Source organism: Leptopilina boulardi, unplaced genomic scaffold, assembly GCF_019393585.1.
Source record: "Leptopilina boulardi isolate dan_hultmark-lab unplaced genomic scaffold, ZJU_Lbou_2.1 LbouV2_322, whole genome shotgun sequence".
Taxonomy (NCBI): domain Eukaryota; kingdom Metazoa; phylum Arthropoda; class Insecta; order Hymenoptera; family Figitidae; genus Leptopilina; species Leptopilina boulardi.
Genome location: NW_026137888.1, coordinates 470,030 through 486,095, shown reverse-complemented (window position 1 = coordinate 486,095; position 16,066 = coordinate 470,030). Strand labels below are relative to the sequence as shown.

At 25.9% G+C, this 16,066-nt stretch overlaps 1 long non-coding RNA gene across 2 annotated transcripts; it reads right to left on the bottom strand.

Moving 5' to 3' along the window:
* Positions 1-4,010: 4,010 nt before the first annotated feature.
* LOC127284278 (uncharacterized) lies at positions 4,011-14,220 on the bottom strand. 2 transcript variants are annotated; one of them, XR_007843465.1, is made up of 3 exons: positions 14,167-14,220; positions 10,860-10,985; positions 4,011-4,431 (listed from the first exon to the last, which is right to left on the bottom strand). It is a non-coding gene; the product is annotated as an uncharacterized LOC127284278 (long non-coding RNA). The 2 variants fall into 2 exon arrangements; XR_007843464.1 differs by lacking the exon at positions 4,011-4,431 and adding an exon at positions 9,911-10,213.
* Between the last annotated feature and the right edge of the window lie 1,846 nt (positions 14,221-16,066).

The following is a 16,066-nucleotide window of genomic DNA, read 5'->3' as shown; positions in this document are numbered from 1 at the left end:
GGACAATATTGTCTTATGCATATCGCTAAAATTTGACTGTCGAACGGAGAAATTTTCTACAGTTTACCTCATATGTGACCGGGTCTGAGAAAACGGTGTTATCGACCAAAAAATCAATTTTTTTAAGGATGGTATACCCGTTATCGGCGACCTGGTTGTCTAAGTGTTAAGGATATTTTAAGCCATAAGTATAATTAATAAAAATAATGAATAGAATTCTTAATGTACAGTAAAAATAATTTCGTAATATTAAACAATAAATGTAATTAAAAAAGTAATAGCAAATAATTGAATTTATTTGTACAGATAATTTTTGCACATAATATAAGTGAGGAAAATAGAGAAATCAATATAGAAGATATTTCAACACAAATGTAAGTGCTCTGTGAAAAAATTTGGTAAATAAAGATAATTAAATGTTTCAATAAAATGAAGAGTGCAATTAAAAATTAGCGAAATACATTATTTAACAGCTAAAAGCAGTTTTTATATTTTTTGAAAGCTATTTAAAGTTTGTTAAATGGCATACAATTAGTATGAACATGTTTGTAAAACTCTGGAATATATTAAAATATTAAAATTGCCTGAATCACTTTTGGTGGGATCTTGACCTGCGAAGGTTAAATTTAAAACAGGAGTGAGAAGTGTGAAATATTAAATGGGAGAAGAAACAGGAGGTGACAGTGAAAGTAAATAAAGAATTGATTTTAATTTCAGTAATTTCTAATTGTTGGTTCATTTTTAAAAATACCTGTTCATTTTCCGCGGTTTGTTTTTGACTCTCTAAAGTCTTCAAAACTTCTGCCATATTTTGTTTAATTTCGCCCAAATCTTTACTTTGATCGGCCTGTTTAAGGTTTACCTCCTGTAAACTTTTAACTTTCGCATTTAATTGCAAAATTGTTTCATTTTGCCTTTTAATGAGTGCTTCGCACTCCCCTAACATTGTAGAATATCTTGCGACAGCTGCTTTCAAGGTTTCATTTTCATTTTTTAAAATTTTCATTTCCTAATAAATGAGTTACAGTATTATTTTCACCTTTCACCTCTCGCCAATATATTAAAAGCTATATAGGGTCAGCTGGGGTAGATGGGGACAAGAAGTTTTTGGAGCTTAATTTACAGTTTCAAATTAAGTTCAAAGTCAATATTTTAACCTCAGATCACCTGCAAGAGGTTTAGAGTATTGCAAAACTTTTATCTTGACAATTGTCAGCAAGATAATTCAAGTTATCGCTCAATGCCTTAAAACTTTAAATTCAAAGTCAAACTGTTTCAGTATTTTGTCGAGCATTTCAAAGAAAACAAACTTAAAAATCATACCAAATTTTTTTCATATTCCTTATGGCTCCTATAACAGAAATTCACTTGAATTTTTGATTTTTATTAACAAAGTTAACAAAAATAAAAATTTCGAGTGAAATTCTGTTATGGGAGTCGTAAGGAATAAGAAAAAAATTTGGTATGATTTTTAAGTCTGCTTTTTTTAATTGCGAGACGAAATACTGAGATACAAAAAAATAAAAAAAATTTAATTGGTTCAACTATTTTATATCTACTACAAATTTTTTTCAAGTTTTTTCATCCCTTAATACAGTAATATACTTGAGGAAACTATTTTCTTAAAACTTTCTTAGAAATTATGCTGTCCCCATTTACTCCAAATTTTATGAAATTTTCTAAATCTTGGGGTAAATGGGGGCAGTCAATTTCATGCGTTTAAAGCTTATCTAAATTTTTTTCTGCTGCATAAAATAATTCCTGAGAACGTAAATAACAAGTTAAAAAAAATAAACCCGCAAATATTACCTTTTAAAGGAAGAAACTTAGGTAATTTGTGAAAAATAGCTATTTTGTCCCCATTTACCCCAACTGACCCTACTTCTTATTAAAGACAACATTAAATTATGCTTTGAAGTTTTTTACATAACTTTAATATTTTAAAGAAGAGAATATATATTTAATTTTATTTGATCTCCTTATTATTCTTATTATTCACCTCCAGTGATTAGATTAGAACGATTAGTGAGAAACTAACATGATTTTATTTCTGTTTCCACAATTGCAGTTAGCTTGACATATTATTTTGACATTATTACTTAAAATATTCAATATATCTTAATCGTTAATAAATTTAATTGTATTTTTTCTTGTGATTGACCTGTTTTGGAACGTTCGACTTTAAAATGGGACAAAGATATTTACGTTTGAATAGTTGCAAGTTTTGGAAAATTTAACTGTTACTATACAATAACTATTACTACAATCGTAGGCCTCAAAGAAATAGTTATTAATTCTGCAATATTTTCAGTATTAGAAAATGGATGCTCAAAGTATAAAATAACAGTCAATTTTCTATGATAATTATGACAACTTTGTTTTCTTGTGAAATTGAAAAGAAATTTAAAAACCTTCGACATTAATTTTAATGTTGATAAAAATAAGGGATATATTTTTATTTATATAATTAAATACCTCTTCAGTTTGATTAGCTACGTCGGAATGTGGAAAAAAAGTATTAAGGCTGTCAAATAAATTGTCAAATGAATCTTGACCGGTAACTGTTGGATTGACAATTACTTCGTCTAATTCATCATTACGAGTTTCTTCCATCTAGAGTTAAAAATTAGTGTAATTAATGTTCAAAAATTTATAAAAAATTAAATATTTAACCCGGCGAATATGTGTTAGAGTATGTAGTGGGCACGTCATGCTCTGTCTGTAAAATTGCCTGTAAGATTTTTTTATATAAAATAATTAAGTTAAATTATAGTACTAATAATGATAATGAAATAACACTAATAATATAATAATAAATTTAAAAAATTTTAAATCGAACTTCTGATTGTAATTACATTATCACAAAAACCGCCAAATCATGAATTTCAAACAAAAACTATTAATTTCGAAAAAAGTCCTTCAGTTTGGGCTCTGCTTTTTTAAATTAAAAATTTATAATGTCATATTCGTAATTAAGAACCATTAAAGCCCCGAATACCGAACGTTAGAAACTGATTCGATGTGCGAAAAATAGACGTGTTTTTTATACCCAACAACATTGTGGTAGATAAATTTGATTCCATTCTACTCAAAGCAATAAAGTTGTGGAATGATAATTCAAAAAACCATTGGTCTAAAATAAACATCCGGGCATGATATGCCCAGACACATACTTGCCGCGTTAAATTGTAACTATTGCTAAAAATTGGAAGATTGTATTGGATATTCGTAATAAGAATTTGTAATTTGAATGTAAAACTGAATGGTTAACGAATTAATTTTTGTATTTTTTTATTTATTACCCAGGTTGAAAAGCGAAACTGAGTGCACTCAAATATTAAAAAGTGATGAAATTTTTGAATTTTGAAATCATTAGAGTCACTCAAGTAGAATAAAACTTTTTGGAACACCAACGAGAACTAGAATTTAACAATGAGTCTAATTAATGTTAAACTGACGTAAGCAATAAGTTTTATTAATTTAAAAAGTCCGGCCACTTTAAATAGCCAATATTATAATACTTCATTTTGAAACTCTTACTAGATTTAAGTGTTTTTTAAATATTAACGATGACTTTTTAAAATCTGATTTTAAAAACTATATAGGTTGCATTTTTGGTGACAGTTTATAAACAATCGATAGTCATATAAAATTGAAATTTTTATTCATTTTCTTATAGGATTATTAATATAGATGTCAATATGCATGTTTACCACAATAATTAATAAGTAATTATTGTATAGCATAAAATGTATCAATATCAAAAATATAGAATATTTAACAAGTTCAAATAATGACGCGAGAATGAGGAAAAAACTATATACCACTTCTTTAAAATCTATCAGATATACTTTTCTTTACATTTCGGTAAAATGTTCTTTAATATTATAACTTTTATTAAAAATGCATAAAGTAGCCACTATAATGTTTCAAATAATTATTATAGGTGTTGAAGGAACGGAAAATAGTTCGAGGACATGTTAGTTGAACTAAATTCTTGTGGTGAAGAATTTAAAAAAAACACATTAAACAATTAAAGTAACTTTTTTTACAGGATGATTATAAAACGTAATAAAATACTAAAATATGATTCAGTATTTTCCTAAACGATTATATTTACTTCCGAAAATGTGTCGGACATACAACAATAGTTTTTCAAAAGAGTCACCCGTGAAGAAATTTAAACTGAAATTTTATACTAATTATTAAATATGTCGATCTTTTCTGCAGGGTGTTCACTTAATAAGACGAGCGAATATAACAAGTCGATAATAAAAACAAAAAGATTATTGTAACTAATTGTTACGTCAGTTTAACTTGGTTAGCAATATTTTAGTTGAGTATTTAAATACTCACGTCTTTCAACATCAAGTTGATGGTCTCTTTTTCAGCAGCTCTTGCTACTTCTGCAGCATTTTTCTTTACAATCTTCTACAAACAATGAAAGTATATTCAAAACAATATTTCTTTATTTCATAAAAAATGCAGATGAAGACATAAATTTGATTATCAAATTTTTTTAAAAATAGAATGCTCTCTGCAACTAAATCTGAATTTAACTACTAGCTTGCATATCATAATCACCCTCTTGGTGTAATACTTATGTTTTTGAAGACGATGCTTATATTGTGACAATTTAGATATTTTTAAAAAATTTCCTAACTTTTGCTCAAATTTCCTTATTATGCTCAAGTTGACACCCACTTATCAACACCTTGTTATTTCATGAACTTTCAATGAACTATTTTATCTAAATTTATGATTTTACTAATATAATATAATTTCAAATTAATTGAGTGTTCAGAACTGGGTGCCACTTTCAGAATCATAATTTTGATGACTGCTTAAGAATTTAATGATTATGATAATGATAAATAATAGGAATTAATTAATTAATAATTAATAATATAATATAAATAAATTTATATTATAAATTAATAATTTGTTATTGAAAATAATTGACATTGTGACAAATTACTTACTGAAATAATTTCAGTACAATTTTCACCGATTTAGTTTCAGAGAACTATGTTCACATTTCTTTTAATAAAAAAAAATGTTGTTTTGAAACACTTACATTTTCCACCTTTGCTTTTTTTCTCATCTCGATGGCCACAATTTTTTTTTTTCTTTGATACTGTAACCGGCAATGAGGGGGAGAAAAGAATTTTAGGCTTTTTCGGCCTACATGTTCTTCGTGGACCTATTTATTGAAAAATGGATTTACTGCAATTTACAACTTATAGAAAGTCTAAAAAGAATTCTGCTTTTAATTTCACTTCCATTTCATTCAAAACTATAAAAATTCAGATACATGAGAAAAGGCTTAAATGTTGATAATTCAAGGATTACAGTGGCTTTTTTTAAAAGAAAGTCCTAATAAGACATAATATTGTATTAATTTTATTTATATTTTTTTTCCTTTTTAAGTCAACCATTTTAAGTACTTAATGTATATTTTATTCAAATTATATTTCTGAATAATAATGATAAATTTTTTGTTTTTCCGTTTTTGATACATAAAAAGATTTTTTATGTCTCAAATATGTAAAAGATATGAATGAATTTGAAGAAGAAAATGTCTTTTAAAAAGAAAATTGACGGTAAGCTTGGAGAGAAAGTCTCCAGATAAAAAACTAAACAGAAAGATAGATTACATGCCTATTAGAATTATAGGTATTAATTAGAAAAAGATTTCACAAGCCAGAAAATGTGTGTTAATTCCTTAATCCCTTCACTGTCAGCGACAAAATAAATGAAATTTTCCATTTAAATTGTAAAATAAATTCTTTTATATCACTATTCGCACACTACAGGTATCAATGATATTTGATTAAATAATAATTAAATTATTATTTATTATTTTTAGCTAATAAACAATTGAAAAATAAGTAAAAATCCCAAAAAAAAAATTTTATTTCATTCAGAGACCCCAAAAATCTTTATATACTAAGTTTTATAAAAATTTGTCGACCAGAATTTGTTGGACATTTTGGGATAACAGTATCAATCTTTTCTCTAACAGTAAAGGGGTTAAGGAAAATTTATCATAAACACAGGTACTGTCCAATTAATAAGCATACTGCTGGAGTAATGAAAGCAATACTGCACCAGTAATAGTATAAGTGCGAAATGATAACATAATGGACATCATTGAGTGGTACTGTTGCAGTACAGGGAAAATATTAGCATGCCAATATTAGTAGTCTAGTCCTTATCGCAAAAACGGAAAATTATTATTATTATTATATGTTGTAAATTATTTATATGATTTTATATTTGGATAAAAATTAGTTTGTTAAATGGCATACAATTAGTATGAACATGTTTGTAAAACTCTGGAATATATTAAAATATTAAAATTGCCTGAATCACTTTTGGTGGGATCTTGACCTGCGAAGGTTAAATTTAAAACAGGAGTGAGAAGTGTGAAATATTAAATGGGAGAAGAAACAGGAGGTGACAGTGAAAGTAAATAAAGAATTGATTTTAATTTCAGTAATTTCTAATTGTTGGTTCATTTTTAAAAATACCTGTTCATTTTCCGCGGTTTGTTTTTGACTCTCTAAAGTCTTCAAAACTTCTGCCATATTTTGTTTAATTTCGCCCAAATCTTTACTTTGATCGGCCTGTTTAAGGTTTACCTCCTGTAAACTTTTAACTTTCGCATTTAATTGCAAAATTGTTTCATTTTGCCTTTTAATGAGTGCTTCGCACTCCCCTAACATTGTAGAATATCTTGCGACAGCTGCTTTCAAGGTTTCATTTTCATTTTTTAAAATTTTCATTTCCTAATAAATGAGTTACAGTATTATTTTCACCTTTCACCTCTCGCCAATATATTAAAAGCTATATAGGGTCAGCTGGGGTAGATGGGGACAAGAAGTTTTTGGAGCTTAATTTACAGTTTCAAATTAAGTTCAAAGTCAATATTTTAACCTCAGATCACCTGCAAGAGGTTTAGAGTATTGCAAAACTTTTATCTTGACAATTGTCAGCAAGATAATTCAAGTTATCGCTCAATGCCTTAAAACTTTAAATTCAAAGTCAAACTGTTTCAGTATTTTGTCGAGCATTTCAAAGAAAACAAACTTAAAAATCATACCAAATTTTTTTCATATTCCTTATGGCTCCTATAACAGAAATTCACTTGAATTTTTGATTTTTATTAACAAAGTTAACAAAAATAAAAATTTCGAGTGAAATTCTGTTATGGGAGTCGTAAGGAATAAGAAAAAAATTTGGTATGATTTTTAAGTCTGCTTTTTTTAATTGCGAGACGAAATACTGAGATACAAAAAAATAAAAAAAATTTAATTGGTTCAACTATTTTATATCTACTACAAATTTTTTTCAAGTTTTTTCATCCCTTAATACAGTAATATACTTGAGGAAACTATTTTCTTAAAACTTTCTTAGAAATTATGCTGTCCCCATTTACTCCAAATTTTATGAAATTTTCTAAATCTTGGGGTAAATGGGGGCAGTCAATTTCATGCGTTTAAAGCTTATCTAAATTTTTTTCTGCTGCATAAAATAATTCCTGAGAACGTAAATAACAAGTTAAAAAAAATAAACCCGCAAATATTACCTTTTAAAGGAAGAAACTTAGGTAATTTGTGAAAAATAGCTATTTTGTCCCCATTTACCCCAACTGACCCTACTTCTTATTAAAGACAACATTAAATTATGCTTTGAAGTTTTTTACATAACTTTAATATTTTAAAGAAGAGAATATATATTTAATTTTATTTGATCTCCTTATTATTCTTATTATTCACCTCCAGTGATTAGATTAGAACGATTAGTGAGAAACTAACATGATTTTATTTCTGTTTCCACAATTGCAGTTAGCTTGACATATTATTTTGACATTATTACTTAAAATATTCAATATATCTTAATCGTTAATAAATTTAATTGTATTTTTTCTTGTGATTGACCTGTTTTGGAACGTTCGACTTTAAAATGGGACAAAGATATTTACGTTTGAATAGTTGCAAGTTTTGGAAAATTTAACTGTTACTATACAATAACTATTACTACAATCGTAGGCCTCAAAGAAATAGTTATTAATTCTGCAATATTTTCAGTATTAGAAAATGGATGCTCAAAGTATAAAATAACAGTCAATTTTCTATGATAATTATGACAACTTTGTTTTCTTGTGAAATTGAAAAGAAATTTAAAAACCTTCGACATTAATTTTAATGTTGATAAAAATAAGGGATATATTTTTATTTATATAATTAAATACCTCTTCAGTTTGATTAGCTACGTCGGAATGTGGAAAAAAAGTATTAAGGCTGTCAAATAAATTGTCAAATGAATCTTGACCGGTAACTGTTGGATTGACAATTACTTCGTCTAATTCATCATTACGAGTTTCTTCCATCTAGAGTTAAAAATTAGTGTAATTAATGTTCAAAAATTTATAAAAAATTAAATATTTAACCCGGCGAATATGTGTTAGAGTATGTAGTGGGCACGTCATGCTCTGTCTGTAAAATTGCCTGTAAGATTTTTTTATATAAAATAATTAAGTTAAATTATAGTACTAATAATGATAATGAAATAACACTAATAATATAATAATAAATTTAAAAAATTTTAAATCGAACTTCTGATTGTAATTACATTATCACAAAAACCGCCAAATCATGAATTTCAAACAAAAACTATTAATTTCGAAAAAAGTCCTTCAGTTTGGGCTCTGCTTTTTTAAATTAAAAATTTATAATGTCATATTCGTAATTAAGAACCATTAAAGCCCCGAATACCGAACGTTAGAAACTGATTCGATGTGCGAAAAATAGACGTGTTTTTTATACCCAACAACATTGTGGTAGATAAATTTGATTCCATTCTACTCAAAGCAATAAAGTTGTGGAATGATAATTCAAAAAACCATTGGTCTAAAATAAACATCCGGGCATGATATGCCCAGACACATACTTGCCGCGTTAAATTGTAACTATTGCTAAAAATTGGAAGATTGTATTGGATATTCGTAATAAGAATTTGTAATTTGAATGTAAAACTGAATGGTTAACGAATTAATTTTTGTATTTTTTTATTTATTACCCAGGTTGAAAAGCGAAACTGAGTGCACTCAAATATTAAAAAGTGATGAAATTTTTGAATTTTGAAATCATTAGAGTCACTCAAGTAGAATAAAACTTTTTGGAACACCAACGAGAACTAGAATTTAACAATGAGTCTAATTAATGTTAAACTGACGTAAGCAATAAGTTTTATTAATTTAAAAAGTCCGGCCACTTTAAATAGCCAATATTATAATACTTCATTTTGAAACTCTTACTAGATTTAAGTGTTTTTTAAATATTAACGATGACTTTTTAAAATCTGATTTTAAAAACTATATAGGTTGCATTTTTGGTGACAGTTTATAAACAATCGATAGTCATATAAAATTGAAATTTTTATTCATTTTCTTATAGGATTATTAATATAGATGTCAATATGCATGTTTACCACAATAATTAATAAGTAATTATTGTATAGCATAAAATGTATCAATATCAAAAATATAGAATATTTAACAAGTTCAAATAATGACGCGAGAATGAGGAAAAAACTATATACCACTTCTTTAAAATCTATCAGATATACTTTTCTTTACATTTCGGTAAAATGTTCTTTAATATTATAACTTTTATTAAAAATGCATAAAGTAGCCACTATAATGTTTCAAATAATTATTATAGGTGTTGAAGGAACGGAAAATAGTTCGAGGACATGTTAGTTGAACTAAATTCTTGTGGTGAAGAATTTAAAAAAAACACATTAAACAATTAAAGTAACTTTTTTTACAGGATGATTATAAAACGTAATAAAATACTAAAATATGATTCAGTATTTTCCTAAACGATTATATTTACTTCCGAAAATGTGTCGGACATACAACAATAGTTTTTCAAAAGAGTCACCCGTGAAGAAATTTAAACTGAAATTTTATACTAATTATTAAATATGTCGATCTTTTCTGCAGGGTGTTCACTTAATAAGACGAGCGAATATAACAAGTCGATAATAAAAACAAAAAGATTATTGTAACTAATTGTTACGTCAGTTTAACTTGGTTAGCAATATTTTAGTTGAGTATTTAAATACTCACGTCTTTCAACATCAAGTTGATGGTCTCTTTTTCAGCAGCTCTTGCTACTTCTGCAGCATTTTTCTTTACAATCTTCTACAAACAATGAAAGTATATTCAAAACAATATTTCTTTATTTCATAAAAAATGCAGATGAAGACATAAATTTGATTATCAAATTTTTTTAAAAATAGAATGCTCTCTGCAACTAAATCTGAATTTAACTACTAGCTTGCATATCATAATCACCCTCTTGGTGTAATACTTATGTTTTTGAAGACGATGCTTATATTGTGACAATTTAGATATTTTTAAAAAATTTCCTAACTTTTGCTCAAATTTCCTTATTATGCTCAAGTTGACACCCACTTATCAACACCTTGTTATTTCATGAACTTTCAATGAACTATTTTATCTAAATTTATGATTTTACTAATATAATATAATTTCAAATTAATTGAGTGTTCAGAACTGGGTGCCACTTTCAGAATCATAATTTTGATGACTGCTTAAGAATTTAATGATTATGATAATGATAAATAATAGGAATTAATTAATTAATAATTAATAATATAATATAAATAAATTTATATTATAAATTAATAATTTGTTATTGAAAATAATTGACATTGTGACAAATTACTTACTGAAATAATTTCAGTACAATTTTCACCGATTTAGTTTCAGAGAACTATGTTCACATTTCTTTTAATAAAAAAAAATGTTGTTTTGAAACACTTACATTTTCCACCTTTGCTTTTTTTCTCATCTCGATGGCCACAATTTTTTTTTTTCTTTGATACTGTAACCGGCAATGAGGGGGAGAAAAGAATTTTAGGCTTTTTCGGCCTACATGTTCTTCGTGGACCTATTTATTGAAAAATGGATTTACTGCAATTTACAACTTATAGAAAGTCTAAAAAGAATTCTGCTTTTAATTTCACTTCCATTTCATTCAAAACTATAAAAATTCAGATACATGAGAAAAGGCTTAAATGTTGATAATTCAAGGATTACAGTGGCTTTTTTTAAAAGAAAGTCCTAATAAGACATAATATTGTATTAATTTTATTTATATTTTTTTTCCTTTTTAAGTCAACCATTTTAAGTACTTAATGTATATTTTATTCAAATTATATTTCTGAATAATAATGATAAATTTTTTGTTTTTCCGTTTTTGATACATAAAAAGATTTTTTATGTCTCAAATATGTAAAAGATATGAATGAATTTGAAGAAGAAAATGTCTTTTAAAAAGAAAATTGACGGTAAGCTTGGAGAGAAAGTCTCCAGATAAAAAACTAAACAGAAAGATAGATTACATGCCTATTAGAATTATAGGTATTAATTAGAAAAAGATTTCACAAGCCAGAAAATGTGTGTTAATTCCTTAATCCCTTCACTGTCAGCGACAAAATAAATGAAATTTTCCATTTAAATTGTAAAATAAATTCTTTTATATCACTATTCGCACACTACAGGTATCAATGATATTTGATTAAATAATAATTAAATTATTATTTATTATTTTTAGCTAATAAACAATTGAAAAATAAGTAAAAATCCCAAAAAAAAAATTTTATTTCATTCAGAGACCCCAAAAATCTTTATATACTAAGTTTTATAAAAATTTGTCGACCAGAATTTGTTGGACATTTTGGGATAACAGTATCAATCTTTTCTCTAACAGTAAAGGGGTTAAGGAAAATTTATCATAAACACAGGTACTGTCCAATTAATAAGCATACTGCTGGAGTAATGAAAGCAATACTGCACCAGTAATAGTATAAGTGCGAAATGATAACATAATGGACATCATTGAGTGGTACTGTTGCAGTACAGGGAAAATATTAGCATGCCAATATTAGTAGTCTAGTCCTTATCGCAAAAACGGAAAATTATTATTATTATTATATGTTGTAAATTATTTATATGATTTTATATTTGGATAAAAATTTATATCTTTTTTTAATAAAAAGTTGCACATTTAAAATAATTGACTATAATATCGTAACGCACAATTGATGCGACTGTGATCCTTGGTAAAGAGTATTTTATCTGTGGTTGATTTATTAGGAAAAATAGAAACATCAAATTTATTTCTTGAAATTGGGATTTCAATATTAACTTTTCTTATGTTTTTAGAAAAATAAATTCACAGAAATAAGCAACGTTTAATAAACTATTTTTTTAAAATTAATTTTATATACACAGAAAAAACTTGGACTCATTTTTGTTGCAACTCATTTTCTTTTGGGTATCGAAATGAGTATGGGACAAACTTCATGTTATTTAAAATGATATTGGCTGGAATTTCAGATTTCTAAGTTGGCATCATAAGCAGAGTAATTTTGTATTTCAATTATTGTTTCTAATATTTCAACAACACCAGAAAGATTATTTTGACCAGTACGAATATTTAGAAGTTTTTAAATAAAAATTATTTATTATTATTTACGTAGATAATAATTAATTTCATAAGTTTTTAAATTTACCGCTATTATTTAAGTTGGCAGTACCGTTCCTGTTGTCAAAACACATGTTTTCATTTTTCTAACCTAAAAACATATTTCCTTTATTATTTTATTACGCGATTACAAGCAATTTTTAATCAAATATATTAAGTCTAGCGTGTTATTTACTTCTTTGTAATTATTATATTTCATGTTTTTGTGCAAAATTATTCGTTATTTCACAATATTTTTCCATTTTTCTTTTTCTCAAAATGAAACTTGCCTGTTTCATTTTGATACTTTTACCTTAGAACTCGAAATGAGACAACCAGTTTCATTTTTGTTGCGAATCAAATTGAGTATAGAATCTATACTCAATTTGAATTCAGGTTTTTTCTGTGTATATACATAAAATTACAAGCAACAATTCATCACTTAACGCGTTTCAATTGAAATTGAATCTGCTTTTAAATCTGACTGAAAAGTAATGTTAAATTTATTTCTTTCCTTTCAGTGTACAAATTGTAATATATATTTGTAAGTGTAAATAAAAAAATACTTTTGATTTGGACAATTTGACTAAAGTATATCTTGACAGAAATTTTGTGTGCTTGATAGATTGTAATGACTTCCAATTATTAATATATGTTACAAAACAATTATTGACAGAACTATAGTTTAGTAATTATTAACGTAATCAGCAAGCAGTTGAGAAGGTGAAATGCAATGTTGTAAATCTGATAATGTCAATAGTAATTTTTATTCCGTTGTTTTAATTAATTTAACTTTTTGTGAATTATGTGAATTAACCATTGCTTACTTTTGTCATTTTAACTCAAACATCACACGGAGAGATTAACTTATTTCTTTAATTCGTTTCTTTTATACATTTTTATACTTTTAGAATATTAAAATCTTACTAACAAAAAAAACCTAGTCTCATTTTTGTTGCAACTTAAAATGAGTCAATGTTAAATGACACACCGAAAAAAAGTATTCCAAAATTTAGTGCATATACTTGGCACCTATTTTAGAATATTTTATACTTAATTTCAGTATGTTACATTCTTAAAATTAGAATATATTCTTAGCATTTAGAATACATATATACTAAGAACGAAGAATATATTTTAATTTTAAGAGTGTTACATACTTAATTTAAGTATAAAGTATTTTAAAATTGATGCACTTCAACCTGAGACCAGATTTCCTCTGTGTTATTGCAATTAAAAAGTACATAACTTTCTTGTATCCAGCAAGATCAATAGGATCTGTATAAGTTAATATAAAGAATATAATGATATTACGTAAATCACCAATGATAAAAACACACTTTTTTAATATACAGAGTATTTAAAAGAACTATTATGAATTAAAATTTCCAACCAAAAGTGTGTAAGATGATATATGACTGATAAGTTACGTGATTTTACAGATAAATATTACAATATTGAAAGACAAAAACAGAACACTGGCAAAACATGTCTTAGAAATTGATCTCTAAAATTTATATGGTTGTTTGAAAAAATTCAGATCAATTAGAAACTCTGTATAAAATTTCTGCGCGTGATTCATTATTTAAAAAATATAATGTACCGTTTTCTGACGTATTTTTCTGTGGAGTCATTATACTGTCGTGTTCCATTTTGCTGCAAATAAAAAAAGTGTTTGTAGTACAAAGTCCATCTCCTTAAAATATTGTCTATTATGGAACATGTAATAAAAGTCAGTTTGTATCCCAATTTAACTGAAATGTTTAATTCTATTTTGACTTTAAAGTGATATACATAAAAAATTATTTTCATTTTTAACTTAATATTTAATATGTGAATCAGAAATAATAAATGTCTGTTTGTGCTTCTTTTCGAATTTAGTAAAAGCAATTAATTCGTTAATATTTTTACACTACATTATCTACACAATTATTTGATAATTAGTAGAAAAGTAACTCGAAGTTTACGAAGAGTATGCGCAAGATAAAGACACAACGATCAGCATGAAAAGGTCTAGTAGTCAAGTATAAAAAGAACTGTTCTAAATTTGCCATCTTAAAAAGAATTCAATATAAAAGCATTATATTTTTAGAATAACTTTGTCATATATTAAAAATTCAATAACATTAATAATAATCATATTTTTTTGCAAAATTTAAAAATTTTTAAATGTAAATATTTACAAGCATTTGTATTATGCATTAAGGTTATATGACTGTCAGGTCTGTAATGTTAATTTTTCCTTAATTTTCTCGTAAAATAGTGAATGGATTGAATTGAAATTTTATGGAGGAGTTCCAAATATGATAAAAAATTGTTTTCCAGTGCGAAAATATTAATATATTGTTAAATAATTATTTATAAAACATTTGAAAATAGTTATAAAATGTGGGGTTTGGAGTGTCGGATTTTTTAACAATTTTTAGGGGAGAGTGGGGCAAAACCGGGTACCTTTTTCAGGGTGGCCACAAAATTTTATTTTTAAAATTCCCTGACTTTTCCCAGACTAATTTTTTATTATATCTGACTAAAAAACTTTTGAATTATTTAATATTCTGCATTACTGATTGAAATTTTTATAATGCTTTTTAAGTAACAATTTTATCAATAAAGGAAAAGATAAGATAATTAAAAAATGTTTAATACCAAAATTTTATTATATTTAAAACTTTTATTATAAAAAAAGTAAATATTTTGAAAAATGAAAAATCTGACGGCACCATTATAATAAGCTATATTACAAAAACGTCTAAATAAAAAAAACTTAATTAACATTTATGTACACTGAGAAAAATATGCTATTGAATCAACAGCATTTCTGCCAAAGGTATAAAAATTATTGATTCAAAAGCATATGCTATAAAATTTGTAAAATATTTTATAGATTCTATAGCATATGCTTTTGAATTAATAATTTTTATACCTTTGGCAGAAATGCTATTGATTCAGTAGCATATTTTTCTCAGTGTATCAAAGTTTTTTAATTTTTGGTTTCTTTTAATCAAAATTCCCTGACTTTTAAAGAATTTTTAAAAATTCCCTGACTTCTCCCTGACTAACAAAGTTCCCTGACTTTTCCCTGATTTCCAGATTTTACCTGACTTGCGGCCACCCTGCTTTTTGGAATTTTCAGTTTACAAAGAATCTATCAAATAAATTAGTTCAAATCTCGTTGAAAATTCTTCCTTGAACATTAGAGAAAGAAAAAATAAAGTCGATTACAGGAAAAAATTTTTTTTGATCAATTTAAACCGGGTACTATCAAGAAAATATATAAATCATGGAATATTCTTTAACTTTTTGTTCAATTATTATTATATATCACTTACAATATAGAAAATAGTTAATATTCAATAAATTTAATCTAAATATATTATATTAATAATGAATAACAGCAGTTAAATCTTTTAAAACGAAATATTTCATATTTTTATTAATTTTTTATCGTTTATTTATCGATAATGTAAATAATTGATATATCGAAAGTTATACATCGATTTCGA